General features: G+C 37.3%; 1 long non-coding RNA gene across 1 annotated transcript in view; it reads left to right on the forward strand.

Moving 5' to 3' along the window:
• The window catches only part of LOC148216170 (uncharacterized), a 145,852-nt gene that overhangs the window by 40,533 nt on the left and 78,806 nt on the right, over positions 1 to 26,513 (forward strand). The window contains exon 3 of the long non-coding RNA XR_015795928.1: positions 7,321 to 7,354. This is a non-coding gene — a long non-coding RNA (uncharacterized LOC148216170). The remainder of the gene's footprint in view (positions 1 to 7,320; positions 7,355 to 26,513) is intronic.

Raw genomic sequence — 26,513 nt, forward strand, 5'->3', positions numbered from 1 at the left:
GTCAGCTCTATTTCTGGAGAGCTAACAATTCCTATTTAACATGTAGCATGAAGGTTTCTTTGTCCGAGGTCTTGCTTATAAACACAAAATATTACCGCTCTTAGTGTCTTGTCCTTGGCATTAGCTATTTAAGGGAGTAATTAGTTCTCATTCCACTCTGTTTTAAGCATATTAGAAAAATGACAAAGCAAGAGCTTAAACTTCTCTGTCCTCTTCTTGCCTGCATTCCAAATAATCAGGAGCCTTATGCAAGCGACCATGCTTAAGTATGGAGTTCATGTTGATCAAACATTGCAGCCTACCAGCTGATCAGGACACTTCAATACTCAGTTTAAGAAACAGCTTCCATTTTTATCTATATTGGAGTTAATCAATCAATCATATGTGTGGTGCGTGTATGTGAGATTCAATCAGACCCCATCTTGACCTTATTCAGACAAGCCCTTAACACCTACTCTGTTCCCACGCTCTGGGTCAGAGTGAGTGATGGTCCCTTGTGCGATGTTCCTTTAGAAGATTGTTGACTTTTTCTGGTGCTTCTGCTTTGATGATATCATTGTTTATACTGTATTCTTATTGTGGTAACAGATTGGGGCAGCCTGCAAATCTCAAAAACCAACAAGCAAATATACATACTTATGCAGAATAGGAGTACAAAAGAAAAGCTACAACATAATATATGTTGTATTAAATATAATATATATCCAAGTGGGAGGGATCGTTAGCATAAAGATGTACCATGTGCGAAAATGAAGACTGTATTTTAAAGACACTATTCTCAAAGAGGGGGAAAAACAGGGTTGCTGTTATTGTGCTTTTTGTTTAGTTTTTAACCAGGGTTAATGCTTGGATTTTTGAATGTTCCCATAGCAAGAGGTGTTGGTACACTTGCATTTTAGGATGAATTGGACAGACTTAGGCTAATCTTTTTTTTTGGGGGGGGGGGGAAATGCCAGATTGCAACTGTAATAATCTTAGGCATCTATTCACCTGTGAATATTTTCTGAAAAATCATCTTCTGATTTATGTGGGCATGTTATGCAACTGCTGAAGTGAAAAATAGGCTTCTTATTATTTAATCTTTTTGTCAAATCATTGCAACATTAATCCTCCCAGGTGATCTGCCAGACAGAAAACAATCTTGACAATTTTTTTTAGGCTAATCTTTGTGACAGTCCTAAGAAAACGTATTACTGGATCTTTCAGATGATAAATATTTGGGCTAATATTTTGTAAGAAATTGGGTGCGGGAGTCCTAATTATATTTTAGTTTTTCAATTATCTTTTGTTTCCAGGGCAGAGCAACTGGAAGGTTTTGAAAGCATGTTAAAATATTTATGATACAATATTAAAATTCTGAGGCATATATGATACTTCATTAGTGACTTTTGCAATCATATGAACTGAAAATCCACAAGCAGGAAAGGAAGAAAAACACCAATCCGAATAATTTCTTTTGTAACAGAGTTTTTAAACCAAAGGAACAAAGACAGATGAAGCATAACATTTCCTTTATGCATGGCTTGCAACATGATGGTGTGTGTGTGTGTGTGTGTGCATGCACCCACCCACCCCCACACACCCCCATGCACACATTTTTTTAAAAAATAACAAACATAGAGGGGAGATAAAATTTTCATCAGGTTTATCCCTGGAGTAATCTCTTCAGCCTGTTTCAGGCTCAGTAAAAATTGCTGTAGCAATCATTACAGAATAGTAGGAGCATTTCTGGGAGATAAATAAGTCAGAATTGATCTTGACTTCTGGCATGGTTAGGACTTGGATAGGAAACTCCAGGGAATACCAGGCTGTAAATTAGGTGAGGAAGTTGAGAAAAAAATCCAGAAGGTGGCAATACCAAACCATTTCTGTACTGATGCCAAGTTAATTGCATGGATGTGTCCATGAAGTCAAGTTTGTCTTGGAGGAGAAATTATTGATTCTATATAACCTGCATGTCCCACTTCATTTTCCCTGTCCAGCATAACTCCTCTGGTCTTTGATACAGCATGTCCCTTGTTGCATCATACAGTCCAACTAGCCTTTGTTGAAAATAATTTATCAGGTGACAATTTTGTATCTTTTTCATATAAAAGCACGCTTAGATTCATGTCACCACAAGCATTCTTTATATATGTATCCATAAATACATTCAACTACCAAAGGAACATTGACCAATCCCATTGTTATTCACTAAGCATCTGATTTATTCTCCCACATGCTTTTTCTATTTTATGCTCTACCACTCTTACAGCATTGAGCATTTCAACCCTCCATGCCAAATTTACACAAAACTTTCCAAAACTCAAGCCTGTTCGCTTTATCATGTGCTTTCTCTAAATCACCAAACATATACTGCATTTTCTTTCTTTCTCACATTTATATAGCATTTAATGACCAGCTAAAGAGCACACATCTGGTCTGTAGACCTCTTGCCTGGCATAAAGTCTGCACCCCTGACCACCTATCATGTCCTTGGTCAACTGAGACATATAAAGCTTCTTAGTAGATGTACGTTACATTCCTGCCTCAGACTCAGGTTTCTTTTATCTGACCATCGCTTTGGTAGTAGCTCTTCATCCTGTTCCTCAAGATTATTCCTTGCTCCCATTACAGTTGTACAGGCTCAGTTTTTGAAGCACGTTACATGGCAACTTGAACTCAGCGCTCCTTGTTTAAGCATATCACTCTTGTCAAACAGTGATGGCCTTTAGATAAATGAAGGTATTATTTTCCCTTCAATTGGATGCTTTTTGATAAGTGCTCTATGTCAAGCTGCATTAAGATGCCATAATGGCCATATTCAGAAAACATGGCTGTCTGAGACATCCTTTCCCTGGCTAATTCACTGATCTTGGCTAATCTTGAAAAAGGCAAAATTGGATTGAAGCTGGGTTAGTTCTTGGATGAAAAACTACCACAAAAGCTTAGGCTGTAGGATAGCCTGAAAACATGAAATAACACCCCCAGAAAAAAGGCAGTGGCAAAGTATTTCTGTATGGATGCCAATAAAACTTCATAGATAAGTCCATAATTTCACCAGACATCTGGCTTCAAGGAGCTTTCTCTTCCTCTAATGCATCCAGACAATTCTGCCCCTTTTTCATCTCTACCACCATGTATGGCAGCTGGAGTTGGGATGCAAGAAACCAGAATAACCCACAAAGGAGTTGGGATGCAAGAAACCAGAATAACCCACAAAGGCAATGGGACCTACAGATTAGGTTTTTGCAGAGTCTCTCTAGGAATTGACTCAGTCATGGACACCATGATAGCATGTAACGGACTGAACAGAGTTTGTGTAACCCCACAAGAAACTTTTCCTTACCTGCATTTGAAAAAAAAATAATAATGCTAGAGTCTTTTTGCACAGTGCTACATCTTTGTGAATAATTGAGTTATCCAGACAACTTTTGAAAGCATTGGACTATGAGTAGCCTCAGGCTTGGCATTTATTTAGTTATCCACCTGGGTATTTGGAAACTGTTCCTTTATCATGGGCTAATGTCTTCCCATAACATGCTGCTGCATTGAGGGAAAGAGACTTTGAAAAATAGATCTCTTGATATGTAATACTGTAGGAATCTCTGAAATTTAATTTTGTTTAGTGGAAAGGTAATTAATTCTGATCAATCCATTTTAGAGAAACCAAAGTCAGGTGCAGGCATCTTCTGGTGGTGCAGGTCAAATAACCAGAGTTAATTATCCAGTTGGAAATGATTCTGTGTAACTTGAAGAGGGAAAAGGGGAGAGGGGACTGGCTTTGTTTTTCAATTTAGCAACTATTAAAGCTTGAATAGTAAAGTTATAATGAGGAATTAGCTTAAAGTCCTCTGCAAAATGTACTATTGTTCTTAAGGATTAGCGTATACTCTAAATGCCAATTTCAAGTATACTTGGTTTGAAGTTCAAGCATCTGTATTTCTTGTTACATCAATGAGCCCAGAGAAATCATAATGAAATTATTTTATTTCAGTTCTAAACAGCAAGGGAGTGAGTGGGGACAAAGGTCTAACCCCTCTTCTTCTTGTTGTTGCTGCTACCCCAACTGTGACGGGTATCCTTGTAAAACATAAGCAAGTAGTATCATGCAGCTGCTAAAAAGAGCAGTGGTATCTTGGGGGGCACTGACAGGAACATGTAGTCCAGATCACAGATTTCACTGTACCCAACCCTGGTCAGACCCCATTTAGAGTACTGCATTCACAACTAGAAATGTCAGGGGAGGGACAAACTGGAATGAGTTCAAGAGAGCTATCAAAATGGTGAGGCTTTAAAAATCAAGCTCTATGAAGAATGGTTAAAGGCCCTGGGTATGTTTAGCTTACAAAAGACAAGAAGGGTGACAAGATAGTGGTCTTCAAACACTTGAAGGCTTGTCACACAGAAGGGGGGTGGACATAGTCTGCACTGACCAGAACCAGTGGGTAAAAATGTTCTCCCTTGCTGGAGGTTTCAAACAGAGGCTGAAAGTCATATTTCAGAGATTATTTTAGTGGAACCTGAACAGGGATGGGAATTGGACTCAAAGACCTCTGTGGCATCTTCCAATTCTTTGGATCCATCATTCAGTCTCAAATTGATGCCTCCCTGCAGCACTAATTTGCCTGGGGAAAAACTCCCATGAATAGGATTTTTTTCCTTTTGACCATGATTCAGCTGGGATCACAGTGAAGGCATTTTCCCCCAGATTAGGAAAATAGTTTTCAAGTTGAGTGAAAGTTCAGCTCCTGTGACTTCAAGGGTATGTCCATGTAGGTTTTTTGGCAGCCATACAGAAGTGGTTGGCCACTGTCTTCTTCTGGAATATTTTTTCCCAAACTAATGTACAGCCTGGAATTCCTGTTGGTCTTCCATTCACATCCTGTCTCAAGACAAGTCAAGATAAGGTGGATTACATGTTGCCATCTCATAAACATCTTTGCTCTGGCTGCAGTTAAAATTGTATCTTATTTGAATTGTATTCTGTTTGTATGGTACCATTTGATACTGCATCAATATCGAAGTATTGCTTATTTGGCATAAGAAAGGGCAGGTGTTGCCCTACTTTTTAGGAGTGCCATGTTGATGTTTACTTGACCTGCATCCAATGTTTTGTAAACTATAAATGCTCAGCCCTTGCTAGGGAATTTCCTACAGCTTAAGTGACATTTACAGTGTAAACCTCTCCTCATTTAATTAGTAAAATATCCCAATGAATTAAGTAAAGCTTACTTCCAGAGAAACATACATTAGATTTCAGTCAAGATCTGTCCTAAACCTTTAAAGATACAATCTACTACTGTAGTACAATAATTCAGTGGACATAATTCAAAGCCATTGCTAGAATTCTGAACAATATTTTACTGTAAGCCAGCAGAAACATCTAGCTTTATACCCATAATAGTTAAGTGCCTTTTTAAATAATTAAGTTCAGAGCACAGTTACTTTTTAAGGCTAGTTCACAGATGCACTTTCAAAATTCATGAATGTAAGCTAAGCTTAAATGGTGGCTTATGAAACAAGTATGACTCTCCTCCTTTAATGGAAACTCTTGATTTTTATTATTCTGCCTACACAATACATAAAAATAGAATACAGTTTTGATGGTTTGGGGAGGGGTATATTAAATTTAAAAAACTTAAAATACTCTAAAAACTTAAGGAGTTTGCTTTCTTTCTTTCTTTCTTTCTTTCTTTCTTTCTTTCTTTCTTTCTTTCTTTCTTTTTCTTTCTTCTTTTTTTTCCTTTTTCCTTTTTCCCTTTTTCCCTTTTCCTTTTTTTTCATTTTCTTTCCCCTGCTCCTGCTCCTCCTTCTTCTTCTTGAATATACAAATTGATTTTTTTAAGTGCAGAGCACTTTTGGGGTTTATCAGCTGTCATTTATTTTCACTTTTAAAGAGGCCACAATGCTTGGTCCAAAAGAACAGAAATAAATGAATAAATACAGAAAAGATGAACGTCCTCTGAGCCAGTGGGGTGCAGGGTATTTGGTGCATTTGGACCCAAACACCCAAAATCTCTCTTCACTCCTGGAGGCTTGTGGGAGCTTTCAGATTGTCTCTCACCTAGCCTCATTTGGAGATGTTGAGGATAAAGTCCCTTATCCTCAGGCTTGTTGCAGGAAATAACTTTATAATAACTCACCGTAAAGAAATAATTTAAAGCTGTCACTGCCACACTGGAGTTCAGTATGGAATAAATACCGCATCAGTTCCTCGGTCAATCGAGAAAGGTTTTATTTAGCTGAATAAGGAAACTGTGTGGAAAAGGCTTAGAGAAATGGTCCAGAATCTCTGGCAATTAAAGCAACAGAATATGAAGAAGGAGGGAACAACGCTTACAGAGACACAATTATTTTTTCCTAAAGATGAAGAAGAATTAAAAGAAGGTCATAAGTTTAGAAAGAACTAAGGATTCTTGAACAAAACACCTGCTTCCTCTTGTTTATTGCAGACTCACAAAGGGTTCCACAAACTGACTTACTAATCAGCTATTGTTTGTAAAAGGAGAAATCTGCCTCGTTCATTTTTGTTTAATTGGCAGTTAAAAAAAACTGCATAAAAAGATTACATTTTCCTGTGTACTTCTTCTAATACATGGATTTTTTTTTTTTACATGCAATAGATTCAGTTTATCAGTCAATGCGTATTTGTAATCTTTTCTTCTAAGATGCACATTTATTTTCCCACATGGTGAACTCCATTACAGAAATCTAAAATGTGCAGATTTAGGAATTTAAGCATGCCCCAGTTCATGTATCGGAAGTGTTAATGCAGGAAGTTTATATTAAAATTTCAGCAGAATAAACCTGCTCTTCCATTCAGAAATGACCACTGAAATCTCTCTGCCCTTGTGGTTGTTGTCACTGTATGGCTAGAAGATGCTATAAATCACCACTGTGATATTTATGTTACCATTGGTGTAATCCTTACCCAGCCTATTAGTATCCTTTGTATCTTTTCATGGAGTTAAGAATATACCAAAAAATCTCATTTCCTGATAAAAAGGAGAAATGAATGCTTTTACCCAATTTTAGGGCTGGAAACCCTTGATAGTATATTAGACTATTTAAATGAACATGCAATGTTAAATCAAGGGTTACTATCTAATTTTTTTTTCGTACTTTAAAATGTATTTATCATATTTATATCTTCCATATTCATGGTCAGACCAGCCCTAGGGTTTCAGTAGTTTCTGAAAAACCCACCTACATGGAAGAGAAGAGAGGGGTTTTTCTGCTTGAATCACTTTCCCTCCTCTTTCCTATTTTTAATTTAAGGCACATGCTGGTCATGTTGCTCAATGTGGGTTTTTTTCTTTCTCTCACCATGTTCTACAGGTGGGATTCAGAAGTCAGCCTGGTGGAACACAAGGTAAGTCCCTGAAACTTTTACTGAGTCTTTATCATAAATGGAAAATGACTGTAGAAAGAATAGTTAAACAAATGTTCCTTGAGCCAAGGAAGTGATGCCAAATGAACCTTGAGCCAAGGAAGAGAAGCCAAATGAACAGGCAGGTTTTCGGAAAGGCAGATGGACATGAGATCAAATATCTAACATAAAATGGAAAATGGAGAGAGCAGGAGAATACAAGAAGGTTTATCTTGGCTTCAGTGATTAGCTATGCTTAAGACCATGTGGATCATGTTAGAATGTGGAACACATTAAAGTTAATGGGTGTAGCAGAATGCTGGATTAATCTTCTGAGAAAACTTTACACTGCACAGAAAGCTAAGATAAAAACTGAATTTTGAGAAACAGAATAGTTCAGAATAGAAAAGGGAGTAAGACAATGATGTATGTTTTTTTCTCTATAGTTCTTTAATTATGGAAAGAAATAACAGCTAGAATCAACATATCAACAGTTTGAGATGTGCAGATGACAGCACTTTGTTAGCTGAAGGTTAAAAAAATGCTTATTATGAAAGTAAAAAGGAAAGTGAAAAATGTGGCTTGAATTAAATATTCAGAAAGCACAAGGAAAGTCAACAAGATCCTTTGTAAACTTACAGTGGATTTAAGTGAAGACATGAAGATAGTGGACAGGTTTTTTCCCTTGCCTGGACACAAGAATAGATGAAGATAGATGGAGTGCTGGAGAAGTAAACAAGAGTTTATGATGGAGAGAAAGGCATTGGCAAACTTAGCGAAGATTGTGAAGGATAAAGTTATTTCAATGACAATAAAACCAGAATAGTTAAAGCCATGGGGTTTCCGTGGCTATGAAAACTAGACACTTTCTGGAAGAGTCTAGATCATTACATATGTTCAAAGAACAGATTTGGGAACAATTTCTAAGAGTACCAGTCAGTTTGTCCTGACCCAAATAAAGGCTGGCTGCTTGCTTGGAGCAATGATGGGGAAGTAGAAACTCATGTTCTTTGGATATGTGAAGACAATGGATAAAGTAGATGGAAAGGATCAAAGTGCATGTAAACACTTAAATATCCTTCTCTGAAAGAGCGTGCTTTTTATTTATTTCTTAGTGGAAGCCAAGTTCTTGGACATGGTGACCAGTGTGGCTTAAGACATGGAAGGCTGCGAGCCATCACAATTGGCTCTTTTGCTTCAAGCTCTATTTTGCGGTCTGCTTTAGGGCTCACGGCTTGGTCTGGTGGAGGTAGCATCCTTTGTATCAAGTTGCTTCCATTAGCAGACAAAGGTTAAATAGTAGAACATATTATGATTATTGGAGCTCTCTTTAGCTCTCTTAAGGTCAGCTGGCTGCCCAGTTGTACAACAGCAACAAAATAATCAAACCATTGCCTCCCAGAATTGGAAGGAGCTATTTAGGCCACCAAGTCCAAACCCTAGTCCAGTACTAGGAATCCAGTTTAAAGCATCCTGGACAGATATCTGTCCAGCTGCATATCTAGCAAAGAGCTCACCACTTCCCTTGGTAGTTACTTTCACTGCTAAGCTGCTTTTACCATTAGGAAGTTTTGCCTTCTTGAAGCTTAAGATCTTCCACTATTGCTTTCCAGGAATCAATAATGAAGGTCTGCTTCTACTAATGTAGGAGGTAATAAAGAACCATCAATATTAGAAGCTTTTTGATAAACATTCCCTCCAACTCTTCATTTAAGTTATTAATAAAAATGTTGAAGACTACTGGCCAAAATCTGAACCCCATGGCATGTCCCTCCAGTTAGATGAGGAACTGTTGATGAGCACTGAACGAAATTTCAGATCAACAGTGAATTCACCTAATAGATATCAGGGTTTGATGAACTTAGGCATTTATGAAAGATTGCCTAAAACCTTCACAAACACACCCACAAAACTGTCTTGTGGAGCAAAAAAAGGAGAGTCCTGAGTTGCTGTATTTTGCAACTCCTCAGCAGAGCAACAGTGTAGAAACCCCTGCCAGCTTTTGCAGCTGAGAGGCATGGGGAACCTTCAAGACAACATAAAACTAATGTTGTTCTTTCTGAATAGTTTGAGCATTGAGTATATAGACCACAAATTTTGTCAGTCAATGTCATCCTTATTTTTTTTTTTCCAACTGAATAGGCCCCAGTATAGCTATTTTTGCATTTTCTCATGTACTGGACAAGTCCTTATAGCACATTCTGATCAAGCGCAGCATGTTCTGGCCAGATGCATTCTTCCCAGTCTTTGTGTCCAAAATCCTCCATGTTCTTCATCTTCCTTCCTAAAGCTTCAGAGTCTGATCAATGTGGTTGCACTTGGTTTTGTCAGTATTATTTGTCCCGAGGTAAGCACAAAGGCACAATATATACAGTTTGAACCCTGGTTTGACTATCCTCTCTGGGCCCAGGAGTCAGAAAAAACTACATTGTGTTTGCCTGTGTGATAAGGCTGGCATCATATGGACAAAAGATTGCCTTTGGTACTGAAATGTAGCTCCTTTGGAGACCAACATTACATTCTTTGAATAGCCATGCCCATGTTTAGACCCGCAGTATGTCTCTTTCCTTACTGTTCCATCAATGATGCTTTCTCAGTTTTTCCAAATTCTCAACTTTGGCATTTCCATTTCAGCAGGATTGCAATATTCTAGTTGTTATATCTTTGATTCAGCAGGGTGCTACTTTGCTGGAAAATGTGAATTTTCTTCCTCCTTTTTAAAAAAAACCTGCCAAATATAATGAGCTACATAAGGTAATAATTCAGAAACAGATCACAACAAGTGTTAGCAATTAAAAAAAAATCTGAATTGTTTAAATCCCAGTGTGGATTTTCGAGAATAGGAAAACAGATTGTGTATATTGATCAGGATGGGACCAAGCAGTAGCAGGAAGCCCAGGTGGTGGGGCAGGTTTCAGGTGGCTGCAAAGAAAAAAAAATAGCATTTACAGTAGGGAGAAGATGCACAGGTCTTAAAAAAATTAAAAATGATACATAAATAGAAAATACGCATGTAAGTATTTTGCACAGTTTGAACTATGTTGTTCGCTGCTCAGAGTCTGTATTGATTGGGGTGGATTATAAATCCTGTTAACAAATAAATGCAATGCTGAAGTTGTCTGTATTTGTCTATCTGATTTTTCCTTCTTGTACCTGGAACACTGCTTGTTTTTCATATATCTGGTAGATATTCATTGATTTAATTTGAAGGTCAGAACTGTATCTATCAAATGAGTGTCAGGAGTTTCATCCTTGGTAAATTGCTGAATTACCTTAGAATTTATTAGTGGAAATTCTTTCCCATGGCTTCAGGCAACAGACATGTCCATCTCTGGTGGCCAATTTAAAGCTCAGTTGACTTAAGATGCTGCATGAAGTCTGTTACTGATTGTAAGATAGCAGATATCACACTAAAATAATCTCAGATTTCCGCAGAACTAACAATAGGAGGTGTTACATTCTGCTCAGTGCAAGAAATTCCTGTAGAATATATCCGAGTTCATTCCAAATGCCAGAGGCTTAGCACTGTTCAGTGGTTTTAAAACACAAACATAAGCTCCCCCCCACCCCCCACCAGTAAAATATTGTTCAAATGCTTTTTGATTTGTGGTTAAACTCCATTAAAAGACAAATAAGCAATTTGGATTAGTGCCACACAGTTCTTTGATATTTTATAAGAAATAAAATTTGATATTTCTATTAAGAAATAACCAACGCTTAGAAGTTTTTAAATGAAACGGTTATGCGTTGAATTAGATTTTATAATGTGACAGCTTACTCTGTAGATAAACTACCATATAATCTTTACATTTTGGCATTAGGCATACGTATTGATTTTATACAAACGTCCCTTCATATTAGTTCCTGATATACAGTATTGCTTATTTTCTAACATGTTTTCATTTATGGATTCTAGGAGTACTAAACTTGTAATAGTTTTTATGGAACGAGAATAGCACAGTCATGAAATGAAATATGAATTAAAAGCCATATGGAAATTTGGTTTTTTGCAGTATTATTGAAACATGTTACATAGATACAGATATGGAGGCTGGTGGCAATCTTGCTGACTCATTTATATCTTTTGTTTAGTAAAAGTGGAATATGTAGACAATGAAAATGGCCCCGCCATTTGCCTTGGATTTATGTGGGTATATTTGATTTCCACCCAGCATACAGCAGCAGGGTTAGAAACTAAGAAGGACCAGGCCTAGCCAGCATTTGGATCGGGCCCTTCCAGGAAATCCAATGGTTGTATACTAGAGCTACAATTACTAAATCTAAGGACACTTTGAAGGAAGGCACTAAGCAAGCCACTTCCATACTATGAAAACTGCATAAAAACATCTGGGGAGCCAGTCAGGATTGACCTTTTTTATTTAACTTTTATTTTATTTAACATAGAAATTACGTTACCCTACTAACTGCGCAGACGGTTTACCAGAATTGTCTAAGTAAGTTTTACTGTTTCTGCCAGTCAGTTTCTTCTCTTAGCAAAGCTTTTGACTGGCCTTTCCAAGTTGATGAAATCGATTCTAATTATAGAAAACTTACCCCACAATCTATGTGTAAATTGTTCTGGAGCTACAGACGTCTTTCCTGCAATAGACTAACTTTATATTCCTTGGGAACTTAAGAGTGGCTATGAGCCTTTAAGGGTACTCTTACAATTCCTCCTGCCCAGTTGTTCTTTACAAGCAACTGAGCAAAAGCTCTTAACGTGTGCTGTTGCTGATTGTTACAGACCTCTCCTTTGACCTGGATTGGCTGCAAATTATGCTAGGAAAAAAATGGTCCCAGTTGTTCTCTTTAGGTGTTTGGTAAGTTGCTCCACTGAACTTTCTGAGGCTCCCTGGATCCTGGTGAAAGCTTCGTAGGTGAGATGAAATGAATACTTCATTTCCCAGGCTGATTTCTACATCTAACGTTCCTATCTCCTCTACCTCTCGAACAAGGGGTAAAGCTCATAGCCAGGGCTAAAGTCTAGTTTTGCACACACCAGGTCTTAGGATCACGCCTTGCCCTTTTCAAAGGGAATGATCTTCATATCTTCAGCAGTTTACCAACAGTTTAAACCATTAAAACCTTTGGGATTATGATTTAAAAGCCTGGGAAATTTAAAAAAAGCAAAAGGAACAAGCACTGAAATTCTGGCAGTTGCATTTCTAACCATCTAGAGTAACATTTCTCAAACTTGCCACGTTAAGATGTGGCCTTCAGCTCCCAGAATTCCCCAGCCAACTCCCAGAACTCCATGCTGACTGGGGAATTCTGGGAGTTGAGGGCCACACATCTTAAAATTGCCAACTTTGGAAAACACTAAAGAGGATGCTAGTTTTGGAAGATTGGCAGTCCCCTTTCTTAACTCTCAAATCTGTAGTGGGACACAGTGAATACTTGGAAGGGAAGAGCTGAAATAACTTAATAAATAAAATAAATTAGATCTTCCCAGCTCTCCCCTCAGCTCCCCTCAGTGTAAACCATTTTTTTTTTTTTTGCCCCTACTGCAGCAAAAATGAGCTGTGAAATAATCAGTTCACATATATTCTTGCCTGAGATGGCTAAAAAGGGATCAATATGAAACTCACCAAAACTAACATTTGAAAGTTTCCCTCTAGGCAACCTATCTGAGAAATTTCAAGGTGATGAGAGTGAATAGTAATAAAATGTGTATAGGTTTTTCCATACATTTCATTAATTAAAGGTTACATGGAGCAGAACTTATGGGTTAGGACTGAGTGGGTTCAGTAGATGACATAAATGCAAGCCATTTGTTACAGGGATTTGAGGGGTCAGCGAATCTTAAGCCTTGCTTTGACATGTCCTATAACATACATCTTTCAACTTGCAGAAGAAACCTATCCCAAACATCCACTATTACTCAAGCTAAGAAATAACAGCAAATTATTGCAAATTATTTCTTTCACAAAGCTATTTAGTAATTAGGCAAGTGTTTTAAAGTAGAAACTATGTTGAAAATGAATATGGCACTGTAGATCCAATCAATTGTGCTTAAAAACTTGACATGCTATATGCTGCCTCTAAAGGTTGCACTAGAAGAACTTGATGTTCAGTGACACAGCTTGTTTTTTGCTTGAAGCCAACTGAAGCCAATTATGAATCCTGTAATTCATGAATTTTGACTTGAATAAATCACAGAGAAAGCAAGCGAGAACCACAGAGTGCTTCAACTGCTTTTCCATTTTTCTTTTCTTCTTTTAAGAAATAAACCAAATGGAATTCAATAGAGAATGTGACAAAGAGAACAGCTACTTTTGCATGTAAATAAGTAAAGGGAATCAGATTAATAAATTAATAGTTGGTTAACATTTTTTTCCTGTGTTGTGCTCCTTCCTTCCTTCCTTCCTTCCTTCCTTCCTTCCTTCCTTCCTTCCTTCCTTCCTTCCTTCCTTCCTTCCTTCCTTCCTTCCTTTTCCCCCCTTCTCTCTCTCCCTCTCTCTCTCTTCACTTCTATAAAGAAATAATTGCCTTAGGCCACCATAACATTAGAGGAAAATATAATGGCTTAAAAGGAGCAAAAACATTCTGGTTTAAAGATTTCCAAGCATTAAGAGAAAAGAAAAAATTGTTACCAACAGGGGCCATGTGCCATTTTTAATAGCCCAAGAAAATTAACTGAGAGATATAGGCAGAACCACACATTCTTTTCCCCTACCCAAATGAAGGGGGGAAAAAACCCCTGTTACATGAACAGTTTCTTTGCTGTACAGTTTGGCTGTTGAAAAGATCTCAATTCTTTGAAATTTTATTTATTTATTTAAATTTCTATGCCGGGGACTCCGAATGGTTCACAAATAAAAACATTAAAAATGGTAAACAAATACAGTAATGGACAAAAAATAAATAATAAAACATGGCAAAGCTGACATGAACCAGACAGGACCAAAAAAAGAAACAAACCTACACAACCCAAGGAGGCTTCACTCTCCCTTGCCAAAGCCTGGGAGAAGAGCCAGGTCTTCATGCTCTTCTGAACAACAGCAGAGTGGGGGCCATCTGGATCTTGGGGGAACCTCATCCTGGAGGGCAGGGGCTGCTCTGGAGAAGGTGGACCTCTGGGGTCCCAATATATGGCATTGTTTAATTAAAGGAACCTGGAGCACACCAACCCTGCAGTACTGAATCAGCAGATGCTATGGGAGACAAGCGTTTTTTCTGACAGCTTTCCTTTCTTCTTTTGCAAATAATGCATTCATATAAGTAAACATTATTTTTGCCACTGTAGCTACAAGTCTCTGTCCCCATTCTTCAGAAGCGTCTTGAAATTACTCACATTTTGCAGCATGATCTGTCATTTTGTATAATCCAATGCTTACTCTTCAATTCAAAAATGAGAGACAGAATTTTTTTCCCCCCTGCATGGAGTCTTTAGTCCCCTCTAGTGTCTAATTTCTGAAATCATAAAAGCTCGAGTCTCTGTTGTTAGTTTGATAGACTAAATAAAAAAAAAAATGGTATTCCCACAAAGGCATTATTTATTAATTTAATCCCCCCCAAATCTTTTAGCAAAAGTCCTAAGTTTCCAAATTTTTCAAGCCCCTTAGTCACTTTATATCTTTCTTAAATTAAATTCTTATCTAGCTTTTTGCCATTTATTTCTATTCCTTAGTTCTTAAGCTTATAGTTAATTTTTCTTTTGTTCAAGAATGAAGGTAAACTCACCAGGTGGCTTTTCAGACTTGTCGTTTTGAAGATCTCTAGTATCCTTAATATAGTTAAATAGGTAATTTCCAAAAGGGATTAGAAAGTGAGGTTAGCCAACTCAATGTCTTTAAAAGACTCCACCATGACTGACAGCATAATGATCCCTTTCATCTCCTGGCACTCAAACTCATGGGAAACAACTGTTCTGTGGTCTCCTCATGAGGAGCTGCTGTTTGGAGCACAAGTGGGCAATCTCTCATCCTCTCCTTATCCAGAGAGTATCATGGGAGTGGTCTGCTTGGCAGTCCTTTTTTGCCACAGTCTTTGCCACGGTTGCTGCTCCCCTCTATCAGAGATGTGCTAGTTCACCATTCCTCACCTGGAAGTGCAGATTTACTAGAAAATAAAGAAATTGTGGATTACGAGATAGAGATGGCGGTTAAAATGGAAATACAAGTGACAAGCCAAGATAATGACTCAGAGAACAACTTCTTGATGGATTTACAAAAAGGGGTAGCTAAAGCCTTGAAGCAACTTCAGAGACAGGAGAAAGAAAGGAAGGAAGATCAAAATATAATAGAACATTTAAATGGATCAAATACTAAGACTGTTAAAAGCAAAAGCAAGGTATTTAAATCCAATTTGTTTGACCAGGGTTAAAGCAAGATACAATTTGATAAAGTTTTGGAACCCCTTTATGACTTTTTGCTGACAACTGGACTGAAACATTAATGATTTATGGGTTTGGAAGTGGATAAGGGGTGGGCTATTGGAAGAAGAGATACATGCATGCAACTTTATAAAGGGGAAAATATTAATATTAATCTAATGAGCACAACTTAACTTGTTTGGTAATATAAAATACTGATTTTGTCTCCCCTTACACTTCATGACACAGTCTAGTCCAAGTTAACTAGTGGTAGCCTATTGATTTCTGCATGGGAAACTTAAGCGTGTGCTTTCAATTTCTACTGAATTCAACGAAGCCTAAAATGGTTAATTTGCACTAAATCCAACCCATAATATTTACAAAAGGTAATGAACACATTGCACAGGGAAGAGTAGCTCGCTGCTTTAAAATGTTATTGACAGAACACGATATGACATATCTGCAGAATGAAGATGAAATTAATGATGCATCGCTCTCTGATTGGAAAGATTCACTCCAATGAAGTCTAAGGTGTTTAAGAAATTAAATAGGAAGTTTAAAATTCTGGTACATTACACTGGCTTACTGTCAGTTAGCTTTTCTGTGCTAGCAGAAATTCTAGAAATCACCTGATTTATAAAAGTGAACATTACAGTGACAGATGGTTTCAAGGTGATTTGAATGGATGAATTCATCTTTTAGGAAAAGCCAAGTGTGATTCATATAAAGTTTGATTGGATAAGATACTATGTTATTAAATTAACTAAGACTTTCAAACTGAACAAAAAGAGTATTTTAGCTTCATTTTTTCTTCATTATTGGATAACATCTACTTTTTCAAGGCATAATTGTTGCTTTTCTTTTCATTCACACTTTGATGCAAGAAAGATACTGATGATGTAATGATAATAGAGGAATTTCTCTCTACAGGACATTGGTCAACTTTTTGAGATGTTTATGGATGGGCTTTGACCCCATGTGGGCAGTGAGGAAGGTCTGAGATCATTTTACTAACAGTTGAGTTGCTACAGTTTGAAGTTGTATGCCATTCCAGTCACCATTCTGTAGCTTCAAGAACATTATACCCACAGTATTCCTCCAAAGTCTATTCTCTAAGGATATAGTAAAGTATGTTGTTTTACTTGAATCCTTTACAACTTATAGGTAGCCCAAACCACAGACATTCTGTAATGGGGGTTAAGGTATAATGAACATTACTGTTGATGTGCCAATCTGTTTATAGGCCAGAAACACACAATACGTGGACACACAAATAACCCCAAGGCATATGGGGGGTTTCCATGGGGGGTCAAAAAAGTAAAAATGGTGGCTCAGTTTACTACTGAGTAAACCAGTGGGAATAGAGATGTATGTATGGTGTATGGTGGCAAGATATCAACGAGATACAGTAAGTTGTTCTGTAAAACAGTGAGAGGTTTGCAACTGAAAAATGTCAATGCTTGGAAAAGTACAAAGTCTCAGAACTTGAAGAGAAATACCTGTCTGAACAGAAGACCCTTCCAGATCAGGATTTTATTCTGCCATTGCCCTATCTCATTCAAAGAATTATACAAGGGATCTGGAGAGTGCCCTCCGCTGTAAATTTCCTATATTTTCCGCATAATTCTTCTGTCCATAAAAGGTCAGTTAAGAAGGAAAAGGCTGCATATTTTCACTAAGCTTTTTGATTGGGTACCATCTGACACTTTCTTTCTGTATTAGTCACACCCTTAATCTGTTCATGCATCAAGTTAATGACTCTTTAAAATCATTTTTCACAGATGTTGAAAGTGACTTCACTATAGGGAGGTGTTTTTCCTGCTTTGTTATAGCCTATAACATGATTTTTGCATTTATCTCTTAAGTAGGTTTGCACATTTTCTCATGTTTCAGTCTGAAACCTTGACCAAAGAAAGAAGCTTTTCATTTGCTTTTATGGTCCTCAAATTTACAGTGAGAAAGTATCGGTTAATTTCTAAGTTAGAAATGTATATATTCCTCACAAGAGAAAACCACATGACCACTACTGAGCAATTGACATATAAAAGAGAAAAGGAAGACTGTTGTGTAGGTTTGCGACTTAGTCTAAAAACCCTGTCAGAAACTTTATTTTTAAAAGGTAACACGTACCCTTTTATGTGCTTATGCTTACATATGCCACTCTGGATTCTGAAACTATCTTAACATTCAGAGAAGAAGAAGAAGAAGAAGAAGAAGAAGAAGAAGAAGAAGAAGAAGAAGAAGAAGAAGAAGAAGAAGAAGAAGAAGAAGAAGAAGAAGAAGAAGAAGAAGAAGAAGAAGAAGAAGAAGAAGAAGAAGAAGAAGAAGAAGAAGAAGCAGCAGCAGCCAACATTCTGGTTGACAAACCATTAAAAACAACCATAGGTAGAACCAGTTGTTCCCACTGATGGAAGAGTCAAATAGGAATGATGAAACTGCTTTTTTCAAGAGTTTTGACTTTTAATCAGAGTATTGATAGGAGCAGCTATGGTCCAACGAACTACGAAGCCATCCTTAATTTCTTTTTACTTATCTAAAGTTAAACCTGGAATTTTCTCCATTGTTTTACTTCCCTTGACTCCTCACCTTGCTTCTGCCTGCTCTATCTACATGTTATAGTTTACTATTTACTGTCTCATCAGCATTCTCTAAAACAAACAACTTTGGACTGTTTGAATTTGCAGAAGTCCCTTGAGACTGTCATCCATAAATCTAAAGACAGCGTTTAATCTCAACTTGCGCTCTGCCTTTTTTTTTTCCTTTGCTGAAAAATGTGTCATGTGTACAAAGATGAAAGAAGGCAGAAGTTGAATGAGCGAGGGAAATGATTGAAAGTGGAACATGAGGGGCATTGTGTTGTCAACAAAGTGACTCATCAAGAGTGGGTGATATTGCAAAAAGATACATGTTGAGGCACAGTGAAAACCCACCTAATTGCAGGGAAATGGGTCAGCGAGAGACAATTGTTATTACAGGGCATCTGTCTGGCCAGTCCACCAAGCCTCATGAAGTCATAAAAGAGGGATATTTTAATCTCCTGACATCAAACTTTCCACAAAACAACAGTTCAGGAAGGTGTTTGGATTTCAAAGGGTTAGAGCATTAAAAGTTCCCTTCTTAATAATCTCAGGCAGAAAATGCCCAGATAAATGGGAGACATTTTTTAGAGACTATTGGGGATAGGGTGGGGAGAGATAAGCCTAGACAAGCCTAGGTCGGTTTGAACAATAACTTTGGCAATAGCTAGGTAACAGTAACGCTAGGATACATGTCAGGATCCGTGGTTCTTTGATAAACACACTTATTGTTATCAAGGTGTGAAACAGGGATGACTTTTACTTCAACTGAATTTTAGTTATATATTAATGATATTGTTAGCAAGTTAGCTGGACCTGATCTTTTTCCCTCCTCAACCACAACTCAGAAAAATTCTATATTTGTGGTTTTATTGCCCCTCACCTGCACAAATCTTAAAAAGGCTGCTTTCAAACCTACTGAAAAATGATTAGTGGAAAATGTAAATATTAATTATTCCATAACTAAGGTTATGGCTTTCAGGAAGAAACCGGAGCAGATTTAAGAGGTCAATTAAAAAAATATATCAGATTGCTCAATGAAGAGGATTTAAACATCTTGGCTGTGCACATCTTGAAAGTTTGGAAGGTAAGGAACTTTCAAAATGTTATCTATCAAAGCCATGGGACACAGATGACTAAACTTACTTATTTATTTTGATCTCTTTTGGTTCATACACTCTAATCACGTCATTGATCAAAATGCCCTTTCAGGCTGATCGTTTTAAATCCTTATGTTTAAGTTGTTCAAATTATATAAACAGGACCACATTAGGGATTTATCTTTAGTTTGTCTCATATTTCCTAAGTTGTTGTGGTCATCTGCTTCCAGACCATCTTCCCTGCTCTAGCGGATGAGCAATAGTCACTACAGTACCTTTAAGTCAAAGGCTGTGTATTTGTGGACCTTTTAGAAGATGTTGCCATAATAATCTTTTATTCTGTCCTAGTGCACAGAAGTTAATGCCACGTTCCTTAGGATCATTCTAATACACAAAGACAAGAGGTCTGTTTCAGAAATATATATAGGCTGACAGACATTCATTTTATATAAAGGTGCTTTATTTGCTTCTGCAAATCCACACAAAAGCCACTCTTAAAGTAGTTCTAGATTGTAATGGAAATTCTTTGAACTGAGACTTTGCCTAAAGTACTAAATGTTAATAGTTTCTTCTAAATGTTTAATTTTGTTTACGGTTAGAGTTTAACTCACTCCTGAATTTGTATCTAAATTCTACTTTTACTGTGCTTGGAGTCTTTTGGCTAAACGTCATAAATTGATTAGACTTGTTCCCAGATAAGGCATCTTCTGAAGTGAATCAAGTATATCGCTATGTGCAAATGCTTCCAATTAGATCAGAAATATTTGAATTACTCTTTTCTTCCAGTGACCTCAGCCAATTCTTTAACTTGGAAATTCTTTTGGCATCTTGTTTTGAATCCTTTGTCAAAAGTTGGGTTACAGTAAAGGCTCTCCAAACATGGTGTCAGAGCCACAACCAACAGCTTTTGGAATAATCTTTTTTTTTCTTTGGGGGTTTTATTTGGGGACAAAATAAAAAAGTCAGGGAAAGTCTTTGCTGCCCTACCTTGAAGTGGTGCCAAGTGCCTTAAAAAAAAATGGCACGCAATTTTTCTGGGAGGGTAGGGCAGAGAAACAAGCCCACTCATTTCCTTCTAATATACTGATATTTTCTTTGAATGCCCATAACAATCTCTCAAAATGTCAAAAGTGCCCACTGATTCAAAAAGATGGTGCACCAGGTTTCATGGTATGGTTTATCAATATTAAGTTTCATGTTCTCTCTAAATATATAACCAGGGAAACACTAACCACTTCGTAGATTTTCTTTTCCCCTGGGAAATGTATTTTGATGTAATTTAGCCCATATTGATTGACCTCCACTTCCTGGACTGGTGAGAAGAGCCATGGAAGACAGTTCCCTTTTTCCATGTGGAAAATCAGGTTAATAAGATCTGCAAAAAGGTTATCACATTGTAACCATACCAAAGTGTCTCTTTAAATAAGAAATATCTCCACTATCTCATTAAGAGTTGTGTCTGTTCCCTGAATGGCTTTTTATTGACTCAGACGGTCCTCTCTCCTTTCTTAGCATGAAATTATAATAAAAAATTGAGACTTACAAATGTCTAAATGTCCTTGAAGGGAACAGAGAGAGAGAGAGAGAGAGAGAGAGAGAGAGAGAGAGAATTGCTCCAGATTGGTCTGCAACATGAATGTCTATCGCTTGTCAGAGAAAAATGATTTGACTTTGTATTCATTAGAGACTTTCTGGAATGATCTTCAATTAAACAGACAATAGATTTCAAGCTCTTCCAAAGATAAGGTTTTATCTTCCATGCAGAATTTTTCATCTTCCCCCTAATATGTCTGTCATACTGCTATTTAGAGCCTGTCCTTTCTGAGAAGCAAGACAAGGGCGGAGAATGACAGCTTTCTTTCTGCACCAGGCCCTTCAGATCTGGAGCTTCTTGATTCAATACATTAAACTGAGGTGTGGATGTCAGCTTCCATTTAATTAATTCATTAAACCATATTTGTATTTCCATGGCTTAAAACAATCCTCCAATGGGAATCTCTGCACCATAGGAGCAGTCGTTGCATTTTCATATTGCTTTTACTTTGAAGCATTCTACCTGTTTGAAAGAGTCTACGAATTGCCTTAAGGTAGATTCTCCTTCTGCATATAAATAGATAAGGGACAGAGGTAGAAATGGGGGCGTGGGAGATGGCTGATTTCAAAAATAGAACAGAGCATACCAAATTCCTATAGCAAGAAAGTCCTTTTTAAAAAAAATCAAGAAAATGGAAATTGAACAGAGGAGGTAGTCTCACCTTTCTACCTTTGAGATTTATAAAGGCATCGTATAGGAATGGCAGTGATTTCTCTGAGAATATGTCGTTTGCTACTAAGGGGAATTGATACGGGGTGTGTGCAGAGAGGATTCTGAATTGGTTGTCTGGGGTGCTACAGAAGAAGAAGCCAATTGGTCAGAAAAGAAGAGATGGCTAGTCCAAAAGCAATTTACTTTGTGTCAGTAGTAGGAGTACTGTACTAGCTTTGCAGTATTACTTCTTGCTGCCTCTTGTAATGGAAGAGCTAAAACACATGACAGAATCTACTAGTATTTCTTACTCTAGTCCAAATAAAAGAGAGGTGAACAGAACAGGGATGAGCTGGGAAGTGGAGAATGTTATTTTGTATTTGGCTTCCTACTATTCAGATTGGTGTAGGGGGTCTATAGTCTTTTTTTTTTCTCCTCTGTTTCTGTGTCAAGATAGTTTTCTCAAGACTTTATTTTTGTACTCTATTTATTTATTTATTTATTTATTTATTTATTTATTTATATTTATTTATTAAATTTTTTCAACCGCCCATCTCCCCCCAATGGGGGAACTCTGGGCGATTCGCAACAAACATTAGAACATAAAATATATAAACTCATAAAACCTTAATTTAAAACATTACTAAAAAGAAGAAGGTGAGACCAAGAGGATGAATTTATAGTACAGAATGCTTATGTTATGGACATGCTACATAGATTCAGTACAGTACATATTCTTCTTCTCCCCTACCAACCTCAAAGAAAATTCTTGTTGGTCTGACTACGGAGTCTCCTTGTGGAGGGAGGATGGTTATAACACAAGCTGGTGTGATACGTAGCTATGCCAAGTGGTTCTGTTTGGTGAGTTGGAATCTGCCCATTCACACCACCTACACAATCCATTCGTTCCCTGTATAGTTTTCCAGATGTCTGGACAGTCTATTCCAGCTAAAATATACAACTAATATTAATGTGCACATAGAATATGCATATGGAATATGTATTTTATATATAACATATAAAATTCAACCTATAAAATATGCTTAGAGTTTCTGATAGTTGCTAGCTGTGTCCCCCAAGGTAGTTCACAAGCTTTTAGATAATGGTATTCTGGGTCCTGACATTATATCTCAGTCTCATTTTATATGTGTCAGGCCAAAGCGTATGAGCCATGCTCACTCTGAGGCATATCAGGATTTTACAATGATGCTACCGTGTCACGTTCCAGTTAATATCCCTGTTTTGCATCTCGATTGTGCCAGTGGCCATGGCTAATCTGAGTTTATCTGCATTTGTTCTAAATTGGTTGGCAGCAAAAGAGGTGGACAGTTTTTCTAATGCTGCAGTTAGTGACCATTTAATCTAGATAAATTACCTTGCCTGGGATGCTATGGCTCAGTTGTCACCACAAAGGAAGCTTCTTGTGTAAGGAACAATTGGTTGATTTTTTTGTGTAAATGTTGAAGAGGACTGGTGTCAATGTGCTTCCTTGCAGAAAGCCCTGGGTCGCATTTGTCCCGAATCTCGCCGCAGATGGTTTGGATTGATTTTCAATGAATCGGTCAATTTTATTGTTTGGAAATCCTGTGAGAGGAGATTGGCTATCCACGGGAACACACAACATCAGATGCAACCCAGGGAGCAATGAATGTTGTACCTATGATTTGGCATTTCTCCAATGGGCCTTCACTCTTTTGGGTTAAGCCAAGTATTGAGCTTGTATGTAACTTTCCTGGTGGAAACCCATTTTGCTCTAGGATGAATCATTCAACCACTAAGGAGAAAAGTCAATTCTGAGTGATCACAACAAAGTGGGGAGTTTTGTCAGATCTGTAAGTCTATAATAGGTGGCTGACTCCAAAACATCAGCATTTCCTCCATCTTTACACACTGGAGAAGACTTTTCCTAGTGCTCAGTCTGAAGAGTCCTATTTGCTCTGTTTATATGTCACTGAGGACAGCATCTTTGCCAGATTTCATGTACTTTATAGTATTTTCCATCTCCACCATCGTAAAAATGCCTTTTAAATACTCATTCTCTTAGTACCTTGGAGGTTTGCTACTTTAAAACAATTGGTGCATCGCTTGATGGACTGCAGGATTTCAGTATAGTTTGCACTGGGAGGAGATTCCTGCGCTCTAAGCTTTCTTGCTCTTGTGAGTAATCTCTGCACTCTCAGTTAGTTCCTCTCAGTCAGTTCCTACTATGTCCTGTTGTTCTTCAACCAGCATGGCTACAATCTCAGAATGATGTCATGGGTATTATGATGCCATTGCACAAATGAAGATTGTTGGAATTCCGCTTTGCTCACATTGTTTTAATACACTTAAAAATAGGACATCGGGAGACCACAGATATAAAGACAGATAAAGGAGGGATTTTGCACTTTCCTTATCTCTGAAAACATGATCTTGCCATCATGCTTGTGGACCCAGTCGTGACATGGAGCCTGCTAGATGGCTGTATTGATTGTGATGTATGAATTGCACTCTCCCGCTGATTAGGTTTTATGGCTTTAATTTACAGGCTTTTCTTATTTTATTTGTATTTGGTTTACTGTTTTTCTTGTGTTTTTTTTTTTTTCTTTTAACTCCGTGAGCCACTCAGAGTCACAAATGTGAGATGGGTGGCTATATAAACTGAATGAATGAATGAATGAATGAATGAATGAATGAATGAATGAATGAATGAATAATATTTACTTTGTGTGCCTTATGTATCATGCTTCCTATTGATTAGACTGATATTCTCATGGCTTTCCTCATTTCCTTCCTCTCCCAATTCTGCTCTTTTGTCTTTCTCTTTTCTGACTCTGACTTGTACACTTTGAATATTTATTTGATTAGCTGTTTCTCTGTAATGGAGGAGAGCACATTATAGGCTCTTAGCTGCAGATAGACCTAAGTAAGTCAGATTTCCTGTCACATGCTCTTTCTAAATAAAGCTGATCTTCATTCTTCTTTTGCATGACCCCCAATATTTTTTTCTTAGAAAAGTTATACTCCTAACTTTAATGTTTCTCTCCCTACACATTATTTCCACTGTATAAAGTTATTGATTTCCAATAAGGACATTATGATGAACACAACACCCATTGCCCCTCTAGCTCCCCCAGGGAATCAGTGTCACCTGGGGTTTTTGGACACACAACAAGGTATTTGTAAATCATCAGACAGAGAGTCTCTTTATATTATTATACACCTCTGTTATAGAATCAAATATCTGTCATCAATATCAAAGGTTCAGATTAATGTATTAGTGTAACATAGCAGAATCATATCAGTATACACCAATATACTAATACACTTAGCTTTCTCTGGTGAAATAAGTACTTAACAATCTAACTATTTATCTAATAATATTTCATGCTTGGACAGACTGTGGACAGATTGCTGAGACAGCACTGACACGTTTGCCAAAGCCAAATGTTAATGTGCTGAACACAATGTCAACATACACCTTCATAAGGCAGGCTAATCTAAGTAAAATTATACTCATAAATTTTCCAAATAATGTCGTGTGTTACCATCTGCGTTAAATTTTCTTTATAACTTTATGAACTTAGGACGAATAGTACTAAGAAAAATATCCTAAAATCTATGGTCCTTAAGTATCCTAAATTCCTATAGTGTTTCAACCTCTGATAATGTTCTGACTTTCCAAGAGTTTTGCACAACCATTTGCATTGATTCACTTAACTGTTCATTTTATCATCGCTAATAAAAAGAGTCTAAATAATGATAATGAAAACAATTTGCATTCTATGCTGTTTGCTTTTTTTTAAAAAAAATATCATATTTGTTATTTTAATTGTTAGGCTATGTGGTTTTAAAACAGGACAGACAGGAACAGCTTAAAATGCAGCTATGCAAGCCTGGAAAGAAGTACAGTTGTTCTATCTACTGAAACATTTAATCCTCCATGTGTGGAAGCTCCTATTTCAAAAGATAAGTGCAACCTTGTTGCCTGGATTTCTTCCAGGTCAGTCAGGCTCCTGCAGGCAGAAAATGCATCAGGTGAAGCATTTGATTAGCTGACCTAGGATTGCATTGGGAAACTTTGCTAGGCAAAGGGAGTTGAAGTCTAATCTGCTCAGATGCAATTTAAAGAAAAACAGGAGGTTCAAGTAAGTAATTATAGCCGTTAGACCTACTATTAGCCCTCTAAGAGCTTAATAAACTGCTTTCTTTGCCTTCAAGGATGGCTTGATCTTGCCATGTGTAAAGCTGGCTCTTCTGCGTAGATTTTAGTCTGGTGGATTATAAATTACACGGGCACAAATGAGGCATACCGTCAGGAGTATTTGGAGGGTATTAAAAAGTCAAGATGGCAGCTGTGACAGTGCAATCAAAACTCTGCCCACTTTCTTTGTGTGCTGTGCATATGACACACATAACAGTTATACTGCTGCAGCCACCATCTTGGCTTCTGCCAATTTATTTCATTAGCATAATTAAGCGGTAAATGGTCTAATTTGCAGTAATACCTTGATTTAATAGATAAACCCTTGATCTAACAAGGATGCAGTCCAAACAGTAACGTTGTTGCTAAACTGAATCCATTAAGGGTTTAATATATTTGGAAAAACTCTGTTGGAACTGCCAGCTGTTCTTAGTGCACCGAACTTTATGAAAATTGCTTTTGGGTGGTACCTGTGACACGTTTTCCAAAATTGTGGATATGGCAATTGGCTTTTGTGCACCCATGTCCGTATTAGCCATTTTTCAGACTGCAAACATCTACTTTTTTAAAAAACAAAACAAAATAAAAACTTGATTTTACTCTATTTGCATTATTTTATTTTCATACATATATAATGTGTATGTTGTCTACTGTGAATTTTGGGTGACTTGCTACAGTCACTTTAGGTGGTCTGTAACACGGGAAACCAAAACCAACTAGAAAATCATGACAAAACAATTCACA

This window comes from Python bivittatus, unplaced genomic scaffold (assembly GCF_059951505.1).
Source record: "Python bivittatus isolate LINGU-HERP-01145 unplaced genomic scaffold, Pbiv_v1 ctg000210_np1212, whole genome shotgun sequence".
Taxonomy (NCBI): domain Eukaryota; kingdom Metazoa; phylum Chordata; class Lepidosauria; order Squamata; family Pythonidae; genus Python; species Python bivittatus.